The 11,389-nt window shown below is 44.6% G+C and overlaps 1 protein-coding gene across 2 annotated transcripts in view; it reads right to left on the reverse strand.

The window, feature by feature from the left end:
* Window positions 1-3,448, reverse strand: part of RBSN (rabenosyn, RAB effector) — a 307,004-nt gene extending 303,556 nt beyond the window's left edge. The window contains exon 1 of one of the 2 annotated variants that reach the window (XM_069206303.1): window positions 3,279-3,448. The gene's annotated coding sequence lies outside the window, so the exon portion shown is untranslated. The remainder of the gene's footprint in view (window positions 1-3,278) is intronic. The other variant, XM_069206304.1, reaches the window with a different exon arrangement.
* Between the last annotated feature and the right edge of the window lie 7,941 nt (window positions 3,449-11,389).

Below are 11,389 nucleotides of genomic sequence, written 5' to 3' on the forward strand. Positions count from 1 at the left end.
TAATGCAACACAATCATTAAGATGTCTGAAGCAATGTCTAGAGAGGTGGGAAACATGATATATTCCAGTGAGTTTGCAACAAGAGTGAAGGAAATCCCATGATAGTGTGGTTTATGCCGCCTGAAGATACAACCAACATTAACATAAGCTTTTCTTGTGTTTTAAGATATATGTATCAAATGTGAATTATTCTGCTGCACCCGAGTATAGGTGAGCTTCTACTGGTATATACTGAGACAACATCAAGAACTACAGCTTTGAAAGGCGCAGACGATATGCAGAGCCTAGCATACCCACAAAATGACGACAGAACTAAGAAATCCCACACAACCTACCCTATAATGTAGGGGTGGGTGAAGAATTTCGCTGCGCCGGCGGAGTTTGTGGAAAAACTCAGCGAAGTGACATGGAGCAGAGTTTTTTCTCTTGCTCACATACATTAAGTAGGTGAGCAAGGGAAATAGCTAAGTTGGCGAGCATGAGCGAGATTTCTGACCGCAATCGGTCACAGTAGGCCTCAACTGCTCGAGCAGAAAATCTACTTGAGCGGCAAAAATAAGTTAGGGCCCTCAGTGGCTCCCCGTGACGCCATTCGCACTAATTTTACAGCACGGGAGACGCCCCTGCACTGAAAATCAGTGCAAACAGAATGCCTTACCCAAACTCCACCGCTCACTGAACCCCAAGAAGCGCTGTGGAGTTTGTTTGGCACTTCACGAAGTTTCGCATAGCAGAACTACACGAACTCTGCCTAAGCCTACTATAAGTGAACAGCTCATATATGATGTGCATAAATAGGTCAAAAGCAGAAATGTTATGCAGCAAAGCCAATCCGGATCACAAGCCATTCAAACTGCCCGAAATCTATTCTAACAAAATATGCACTGCAACTGCCATTTAGTTCTTAAAACATTTTCAGTTATCCCACGACTGGGAAGCCAACTATTTCGCTATCTAAAATGAACATATCACACAACTACCATGAAATTACAGCGTTAGTTCCCAAAACATGCCATAACAGAGCCAACCAAAAACTACACAATGCATCATTTTTTTCCCTGGAGCATATTTTTTTAAATACTGTCAGAGCAAAAATCTGGCCTCTAATGGAATGCACAATATTAAAGCGCCTCCGCCTTTGAAAGTTATCTCAGGTCAGGGAGTAGTTGAAAGCCACATTTTTAAGATTTCACTATGAACTATGACACTTTTAAAGATAGTATGATGTTAACAAACTGGTATTTTGTACATTCATACAGTAGCCCGTGAAAATCAAAATAAAACATAAAGATAAAAATAAACACATTTTATGATTTCTGGGTCACCTTGATTGGAGCTCACAAAGACGCAACAATGGAGCGAAAACGAATGGCGCACGTCAGATAACAGTCCACCTGCCTCCCACCCTCTCATTCTTTAACCAATCACTTATCACTGGCAATAAAATACCATGCCTAATATGCAGCACAGATACTGCATTTGAATGTTTGCCCTGCTGCCAATGAAACAGCTGTATTTGGGACTTTACCATATCTAAATCTGTGCTGGTATTTTCGTTTATTTTTAGCGGACTACAGTTTGCATCACATTTCATGTCAACATTAAGTCTACTAATATATGCCTTGCAATACAAAGCCAACCCCATATAACCCATCCAGACACAAGCATAGATTATGTGGCGCAAACTCTGCTCCGATTCCTAAAAACTTTTAAGTATTTTTAAAGCAGCACTGCTCGGGAAACAACAGTTTCCTCCGACTTCCCACAACCGCTGTATCTTTCTGGGGGCATGCCCTCGTTTAAGCGACGGCTTAAGGGATCTCGAAGTCATTCCTCTGAAGCCTTCAAAATCCGATGCTGTCCCCACGTGCACAGCACTGAAAATGCATTGCTGGGATAGCAAGCTAATTACCGGTAGCAGTTAAAGAGGCCCATAAATGAACACCAGCATTGTAAGGGAACGCATATTCCGAAATGTCAGAGGCAAAGAGCCTATCGAGACTTCAGGTGTCAACAAATTAAATACGGATAAGTCTAGATATAAACTTACGTTAGCCATAGAATGTCACATCGGGCGAACGCTTATGTTTACAGTGGGCTTATTGTGTGTGACTCGTATTTTATTTAAGGTTAACTTTCAGAGCAATACTGCACAGCCTACAACAATGCCCAGTGTTAAAACAGAAGGGAAATAAAGGTGCATAGTTATGATTACTCCATAATACTAATAATTATGCAGCTGCATACAAAAGACAAACTGGGCAACCCAAAACGAATTGTCAGAAGTGAACAAACGCAACACCATTAGGCAAACTGGGCTTGCAATATAACTGACAAACTTGCCCAAGAGACTAATTATGCATCTGCCATAATGAGGGTAAAGGGGGCTCAAGAATGATCATCACACAACCGCTTAGCAACAGTCAACGTCCTTTCGCTGAACCTTAACGCAAGAGCTAAAGTCGCCCCATGGTAGGTGCGGTACACGTAGACCTGACTCCATCGTAGTACCCGCATTGTACTCTTTAAGCAAACATGCACTATTGCCTAAATGCAGGACGAAGCACCAGAATGCAAGAAAAAGCGATCAGAAAAAGTAATTGGCATAATATGCGAGCTTGAGATCTCCGCATTCTACATGTTATCTACCGCTTCATGCACATGGACCTCCACTATCTAAAGGCAACTGTACATTTTCCTTCACAAACCCGCCCCTCCCACAACATAAATCAACCCACATTGTTCCGAAGGGCCACATCATCAGCACCTTAACAGACCAATTCAGTGATACCTCCAACTCCTCTTCCCTATTTGCACTGTAACCGTCACATATCCAAGTGCCACCCTGAACCTTTTACTGTGTTCCCCAAATCTGTCCCGCTTGTGATCCTCGCCAACTCAACCTCCGCCCACAGAGCATTCCTCGCTGCTTCTTAACCATTCCTGTAAACCCCTGACTCCACACGAAACTGCGAGTCCAAACAATCACCCCTCTTTCACAGGGCACCAGAGAACGGCCTAGACACAGGGGGGTTGGGTGGTGTCGCAGGCCCAGAGCTCTCTCGAGTCTAATAGTTCGCAATTCACTGTCTGCTGCACACTACCAGTTTCGCTCCCATCGGGAAATGTATCCCCCCCTCGTTCTTTACATACACAAGGGTAATGCATGGCCCACTCGCCCTTCCCCGTCACGGACATGGCCGTTAACTCCAGCCAGGTAAATCTGGGCGGTACTAAGTGGGAGGTTGGGGGGGGGGGGTAATGCTAAAAACACATACCCCTACTGCTGCCTCCTTCCAGTAAAGCCGCCACACCCGCAGAACCCTCTTGGCCGAGTCCACACTGACAGCAGGCGGGGGAGGGGCCCGCAGGGAGGGCTTTTTTTCTCGCGAGGCACCGCCTCCCTTTTTTTCCTCCTCGTTCCTCTCAATGGAGCGAAGGCCTCAACGGCAGAGCTTCGCTCGCGCATGCCCGATGGGAGGTGCCATTTCCAATAGGGTTGGGTAAGGAGATCGCTTGGAGGGCCTCACGTCCGACACGCATGCGCCCCCGGCCTGTTTCCATCGCCATGGCGCTTGCGCAGTCCAAGACTGTAAAAGAGGGTGGATCGAAAAATGGCGGTCGTGGGCGGAGCAATGGGACGTCACGAAGCCTGTGAAGGTGGGGCCGACACTTGGTGGCATTGTAGTAGCTGTTCTGGCCTACGCTTGTTTTCCAGGCACAAACAATACCAGAAACCATGTGTAGAAATCTGGCTCTTTATATAGTGTCCCTTTAGCATAGGTTCCAAGTTTCCTAGGTCCATGTTGATGTGCTACTGTGGGTCAGGGTTTTTCCTTTGAATGCTGGGACTTGAAGTCAAGTTTTATAATTTGCTAAGCAACACCACAGGTCCTGGAATTCCAATGAAATTCCTGGGTTCCAGCAGCACATCAAGCATGGGCCTGGGACACTTTGCAGGACTGCCTGAAAAGTGAACAGGGTTTTTTCTAAAAATACCAATAGTGTGGTCGAGCAGCTTAAGCTAATCAAAGGAGAGTGTTAGAAATGTGTTGTATGCACAGTCAATAGATGATACAGCAGCCGCGACCCGTCCTTTAGGGGGGAAGGGCCACGCCACATCCACCTTTTGCCCCGTCAGCCTGACAGACACTCTTCATGTTCAGCTCAGGCAGCCAGGAGCGAGACATGCACGATTTAGGCAGTATCCTGGCTATCTGAGCTGAACTTCGCTGGGCTGAAGAGGTCAAAGCTCCTATGGGCGTGTTAACGCGTCCGTCTATGTCAATTTATACACATCAGGACTCGTTTTAGGCCAATGAATCTTTGGGCCCAGTGGTGAGACACCGTAGGGCGAGATAACTGATCAAAATATCAATCAATATGTCAATAACATCATCAACCTTTAACACCAAAATATCTCTCACTTTAGACATTAACGAACATTCGGCGCAACCATGACCTTTCAGTCATGAATAACCACACCTTAATGGAGTTAATAAGTTTTATTCCCTATTGATTACAATCTAGTAGCAAAGGCATTAATCTCAAAGTCAATAAACATATAAGCACGATTACAAGATGACAACCACAATAAGCTTTCGATAATGCAAAGATCAGTAGCATAGACAATCAGATAGATATAAGCGAATTATAACACATGATACCTTCTAAGATACTAGTTCAGCATAGCACCACGTCAGTTACGTCAGTTTGTCAGTCAGAATGAATACCTCGTCTAACCTCTAATTAGCATTAGCATGTTGGGCGTCATGCAAAACAATTTTGAACACCAATTTGGAAAACTTCTAGCTAAGGTCTCTATCAAAACATACTGCAGTTGGTACCTAGAAAGAAAGGCAAAATGAATTCTCATTAGCAAATTTATAATTACCCTCCTCTGATTAAGTCAGCATTCAGGATCAGTCTTCGTCTTCAGGTCATCAGTTAGATCGACGTCAATCTATCTAAGTTAGAGGCAAGAGACACTCTCCTCTTAAGGAGAAAAGTGTAAGGGGCAGTAATATGGGCAAGGATGGTTTGTCTAAGTCTTAAGTCACAGAATAGTGTGACAGAGTTTCGGGATGTAATCAATATCATTCCCTACCTAATGCACCGTTATTTCCTGTGTCATGGGTTTTTATCCCTTTCTAGTAATTCATTCCCCCAAAATTCTATTGGTTAGTCAATACACCCCATCATTGTTAACCTATCAAATTATACATTAAGTAATGCATTTGTCATCTCTCGATAATTCATAATCAGCCTTCCGTAGGTGGCATATCCGGGGTTACTTCATCAGCTTGGCACACGTCTCAGGTTAAAAGTTCTCGTTCCCTCGTCTCATTGTCCTTGGAAGTATCTACAAATGTTTCGAAGCACAATCATTTTATACTAAAAGATGTTAGCATGCGGATGGGAAAAAGTCCCTATGTTTCGAACTAATACAGAGAGAACAATAGCTGGTTCATGGTCGTTTGCAAGTTCTGCACACTGAAGAGACAGGAAAAATACACTTTTAAAGGAGAGCTACACAGCTTCTGCTTGGCTCATGCTAACTTAAGATATACGAGTTTTAATGAATGCCGTTTTATACGTTTTAATGTGCTCAGTTAGGCAAACTATAAACGATTATTCCTTACAGTTGACATTAGTTTATACATATAAACGATTCTCCATTTTTATGAATACGCTTTTAATAAATGTTTTATTAATACAGCATTGTTAGACATAAGCATTTCACGTCTATAATATGTAATATCAAAATACGCTCTCTCAGGCGTGACCTCCTCAGCTCAGCAAAGGTGCATCGATGCCCGTCCCCTTGGTGACGAGGGAGAACATCACCCATTGACTCCGACCTGGGCGGTTCAGGTTTAAGTCCTGAAGCACCCAGGGCGAGTGTCAATCAGTTACACCTCGTCACAGAGTGGGGTGGGGTCAGAAGTCTCACTGACCCCATCCCATCCTGTGACAAGGTTGGGACTGCTGCCTTCCCTCACTAGCTGACATAAGGTCAGCCAGTGAGGGAAGGCAACAGTCCCAACCCCCCTGGGACCTCCGAGTTGAAGGTGTGTGTGTGTATTTTAAATTAATGTTTGGTGCGTGTGTGTATGAATGTTGATGAGTGTTGTGAATGGATGTGCATGCGTGTGTGAGTGAATGAGTGAGTGTGAGTGTACTTTCCACCAGCCCCCCTCCCTCCTAAAATCACCAGCCACCACTGACATACAGTCCCACTCAATAATGACATCCACACCAATTTAGAAAAATAACTAAGTTATTTGGTAAGTACTCTAAATTAGAAATGTTTAAGTATACAGAAAGTATATTTGCCTTGATTTTTATCTGGGTAATGTTATCCTATGTGGAAAGAAACATACTGCACTCAGGCACTTGGCAACAATTTCCTGCTTTGAGGAGGTGTGAACACTTTCCTTCAGCACAGGCATTGTTTCTGGCCTCTGAGAGCGAGAGGTCTCACCTGTAGGGGGTCAGAAACCTGCCTGTGGTGGTAGGCTGGTCTGTGCCAGTGTGCCAGCACACTAGAGGACTGGTAAGTTTAAGGGGGTACCTATAAGGTACCCACTGGGTGCATGTATTAAGAAATCCATCAAGTGTGGGTTTATTAATATGAGATGTTTGATACCAAACACCATAGGTTTCAGTGAAGCCATTGTGTAGCTGGGAAACTCGTTTTACCCAGTACATACCTTAAGATGGCTTCCCTGTTCACTTGTAATGTCTAAGAATTGATTTAGATATCACAGAGGCATATCTGCCCATGCAGCTATGTCCTCCCATGTAGTATAACGCACCCTGCCTTAAGGCTGTAAGGCCTGCCATGTCATGTTTTCACTTTTGTCTGCACCAGGCCACAGAGCTTGCAATGGCAGCTTGCATGAGTGTGGTGAGGTGTCCTTTAGTGTGGCACAATACATGTTGTAGCCCTTAGAGACCCTGCTTAGTACCCATGCCCTCGGTGCCAGGTGTACCATTTACTAGGGACTTACAGGAGTGCTAAAGGTATTGCCAATTGGGGTGCAATTGCACAGTTTTAGGGAAAGGGATCTGGCATTGTAGTCCTGGTTAGCAGGAACCTAAAGCACATCTGTCAAAATTGCATCAACTAGCAGGCAAAAAGTGCGGGTGACCATGTAAAAAAGGGGCCCTTTCCTACACCATGGACATTTCAGTTTCTGACTCACATAATGAGCTAATTCCACAGAACTTTCTTCACTTCACAATGGCCATTAAAAGAGCGACTACACAAAAATAACAGTGGTTGTTTTATTTCAACTGTACCTTACCAAACAGAAAAAAACGTACACCCAAAATTAAGACACAAAAACCACAGTGGTAAAAAATAGTCAATTTAACATCACTACTGTAATGATAACCAATCTAAAGTTTCCCTAAATGAGTGCACGTGGTGTTATTATCTACTAGATTTTCCAACCAACAGTCCAAAAGTGAGAAAATTTTATAACATACTTGAAGATATGCCACTCATGTTTAAGTGAGTTCATGCCAATGTACGCTCGCAATCATTCTTTATTTACATTGAGTTGAATAGGGTTGACGTGTTATCTAGCGGTCAGTCAATTGAGACGTGTGGGTTACATAATTTTCAGCACATTCTATAGCAATTTAAATAAACAAATATATGTATGTTACAGCATATTTTTATTGGGCATGACATTCATGAGCCAAGCTGTTTTATAGGGCCGAGCACAGACGACGAAAAGTCAGAAATCCAAATGTGTACTGATCAAAGCAACAGAACTGGATTGCAATTACAGATTTAACAGTGCTTATCAGAATTCTAGGTATAAATGACTTTTGGGGTCTCCCAGTAAGCTACATGGTCATCCATCTTCTTTGGCTGAGTGCGGTTGCCATTCCAGAATACTGTGGCCAGTTCAGAGAAGGCTTGGCCACCAGATTTTAATGCATTTCAGTGCGACAACTGACAAAGTTAATCTGATTGAAGTGTTTCAGAGGGTTGGCATTGCCAGAGTAACTATGAGAACACAGTCTTGTCCATAAATGCCTCAATGGGCCATATTCAGAGCCATTTTGGGAAACAAAAGGAGGGTCCCAGTAAATGAAAAATGCAGCAATCATTGCTGCTCCATGTAGGCTCTCTAATAGTTGTAGGAGGGTTTCCCAAACCAGGACTTTCTACACTGTCTACTGGAGACAGGACCCAGGTTAAAACTGGCTGAACACAATAAGAGAAACTTAACACTGGACATATTTCCCCATTTTGTCTCAAAGAGGAGGCTAAAGCCTTTTAACACAAAGTTGGCTATTTCGGGTACAGTACCAGTTACGCATTCTTGATGATGTTCAGGTTCTCCAGTGTGTCAGCAGAACTGCGCAGATTCTCCCCATGTCTTTGGGTGAAGAGGGAACTCACACCATTATTTTCAAGCTTGTTTGGATTATTTTTTAGATACTTCTAGCACATCCAGTAATTAGTTTCCAGTGAGAAGGCTACAAATAAATTACTCTTGTGGTCAGCTTACAGTGAAACTGTGACCAAAAGTTGAATAATATCCGTGTTATCGACAATTAGTTTCTACATGGCCGTATCAATTTGAGAAGCAGATTACATATTATTAAAAAAACAGGGACAATATAAGAACACCAAACCACGTAAAACACCACATGTAGTCGCTTGAAAGGGAGGGCAGTTCCAATGTGAGGGTAGCCCAAGTGGGGTCAGCTTGGACAGAGATTGACCTCCGAGGGGTGAACACATACTTCAGGCAGGGTTTTTGTCAACCTACTTGAAGGTACATAATTATCTCAGCATTCTCCACACTTTGCAAATAGAATTGAACTATTTTTCTTATAGAAAATTCAATCTAATTAGATAGAAACCATGGTGCTTTAGTCAAATTAATCTTTATTGAGATCAAACAGCCAACATATGTTTCGAGGTATGAGCCTCTTCTTCAGGGCTCATCATATTGTATAGATCATACCCATTATGTAGCAAATTGCAATTTTGGTAAGAACGGTCCCTTGCTGGTATCAACAGTCCAACCATATCTGCGCATCCACATTCTGCCAATGTGGATGTGCAGATATGGCTAGACAATTGATACCAGCATTGGACAGTTTGTCATAAACTTAAATTGGAATTGGAATCGAGCAGTAGACCCAGTCCAGAGGCATCAGATAGTGGCGAGCAGCCTGGAAGACGAAGGTGAGGTCGGACCTCTAAAGGTGGGCTGGCCCCCTTGGAATGGTGTGAGTGTCCCAGTGCCTGTAGTGGCCCTGGTGGACCCACTTTGACGAGATGCCTGCCATGTTGAGGTATGCCCACCTGGGAAGCAGCCCCCAACCTGAGGTGAATGTGGCTGCGGGATCCTTACCAAGCGGACCCACTAACATAAACAAGAGATGGTGCTGGGCACTGAGGGTCCTATATGGGGCCCCGAGGAGGTCCCCCTCTCTGACTGGTGCCATGTGTGTGGCTGACGACTGACGTGCCCTTGCATTCAACGGGCTGATAGCAGACCTTGGTCCACTAAAGGACATTGGGCCCTGCATCTTCTGGGGAACCTGTGCCACAGCCAAAGGCACCAGTGGCGGCTAACAGAGCAAAGACCCAGTGCTCCTCATCAATCAAAGGCATTCTTAGCAGGCGCAAGGCCCTGCCCTTTCAGGGGGACACTGCTCAGGGGTCACAGGCGAACCCCAAGAGGAACCATGATCACTAGGCCCGTCAACCGAGGAAGCCATACTGTTATTGCTTTCAGAATTTCACAAAGACATCTCTTCCATCCGGCAGGACTTCAATCGTGCTCTGTCTGACATTGTGCAGCCCCTATGTTTAACAGACTCCTGTCTAGAGCAGGTAGAATCAACAATGGTGGACCAGGTTCAGGACAATATAGGTCTCATGGCCCACATTGAAAAATTGGAACATGACCTGGGAGCACTCCTGGACAAGCTCAATGATCTTGAAAATCACTCCCAATGAAAGAATATATGGATCAGGGGTATCGCATCTGTGATTCCCCCCACCCCCACAGAACTTGTGCTCATGCCCAGGCTCTTTTCGCTCACATTCTTCAGCCTAATGATGACTAGCCAGTCCTCTTCGACCACACACATAGGGTGTATTCGACTGTAGAACAACTAAAGAATCTCTCCTCTAACACCCTCACCAGGGTCCACTACTTCCACCCCAAGAAGAAGCTCATGCAAGCCGCCAGGCAACTAGGACTGATAAAGTTCCAAGGGGATACCATCTCCTTTTTCCAGGATGTCTCAGCCCAAATGCTTGCCTGGATGAGGGAATTCACTATGGTCATTCAACATCTACGAAAGCATAAAGTCCCATACCAGTGGGGCTTCCTCTTCCGTCTGCACTTCACAATCAAGGAGAAAAGGGTTCCAGTCTTCCTGATTCTTGAGGCCCCGGAGACACTGGGCATGATACCTCCATCGGATGGGGAACAATGCCAGGGGTCTCAAGACCTTGCGCTGGTGGACTGGGGGAGAGAGGTAGCTGGTGTTTCTAGTCCACATGCTTCACCCACAAGAAAGCATGTAAACAACACTGTCGGGGCAGACAGGAGCATGGACCGCCCACATCTGAAGAAGACACTCTACCATGAACCCGTACTGTGGGGACTTCGGCCCAGACTGGTTTGGCAGTGAGATAGTTTGATGGCATATCTTCTGCTCCTTGCTGACAGTTGCCTGTCTTACAGAGTGATTGGCTAAGGGGTGAAGAGGGTTTTTTTCTGTACACTACGGGAGTATTCCCCTCCTCTTCTAAAAACTCTTCTATCTCATCTCTTATCCTTTTACTAGTCCTGGGCAATTATCTGTTAGACCTGGGTCTCAACCAAGGCTTGGCAATCCACAATTGCTGTTCATTTCCTAGTCATGTGTTGTCTTCAATTGTTGTTCTGTTCTTTTGTGTCCTTGTTGACACACACATTATGAACTATAGGTGGTGAACCACGTGTAGTGTATTTTCCTGCCCATGTCAGGTACGCAGATGACAACAACCCACCCAACTTGTCAAGGCCACCCCACACATAGTATCACTCAATGTCAAGGGACTAAATTCCCCTATTAAGCGGTGGGCCTTATAGCAATGGCTCAGGCAGAAGGACGTGGATGTGGTGTTACTCCAAGAGACCCATATCCTTCAGAGAGACACCAAACGGCTTCATTCCTATTGGTACCCAACAGAATTCCACTCTACATATGCCTGCATATCCAAAAGTGTACCAATCCTCCTCTATAGAGATCTAGCTTTTAAGTTAGATGGCACATGCAAAGATTGGGAGAAATGGCGGGTGGGGCACTCTAGCTGCTAGCCAGATGATTATTCTCTCTATAAACAGCCACAATGAAA

The sequence above is a fragment of the Pleurodeles waltl genome, chromosome 9 (genome assembly GCF_031143425.1).
Source record: "Pleurodeles waltl isolate 20211129_DDA chromosome 9, aPleWal1.hap1.20221129, whole genome shotgun sequence".
Taxonomy (NCBI): domain Eukaryota; kingdom Metazoa; phylum Chordata; class Amphibia; order Caudata; family Salamandridae; genus Pleurodeles; species Pleurodeles waltl.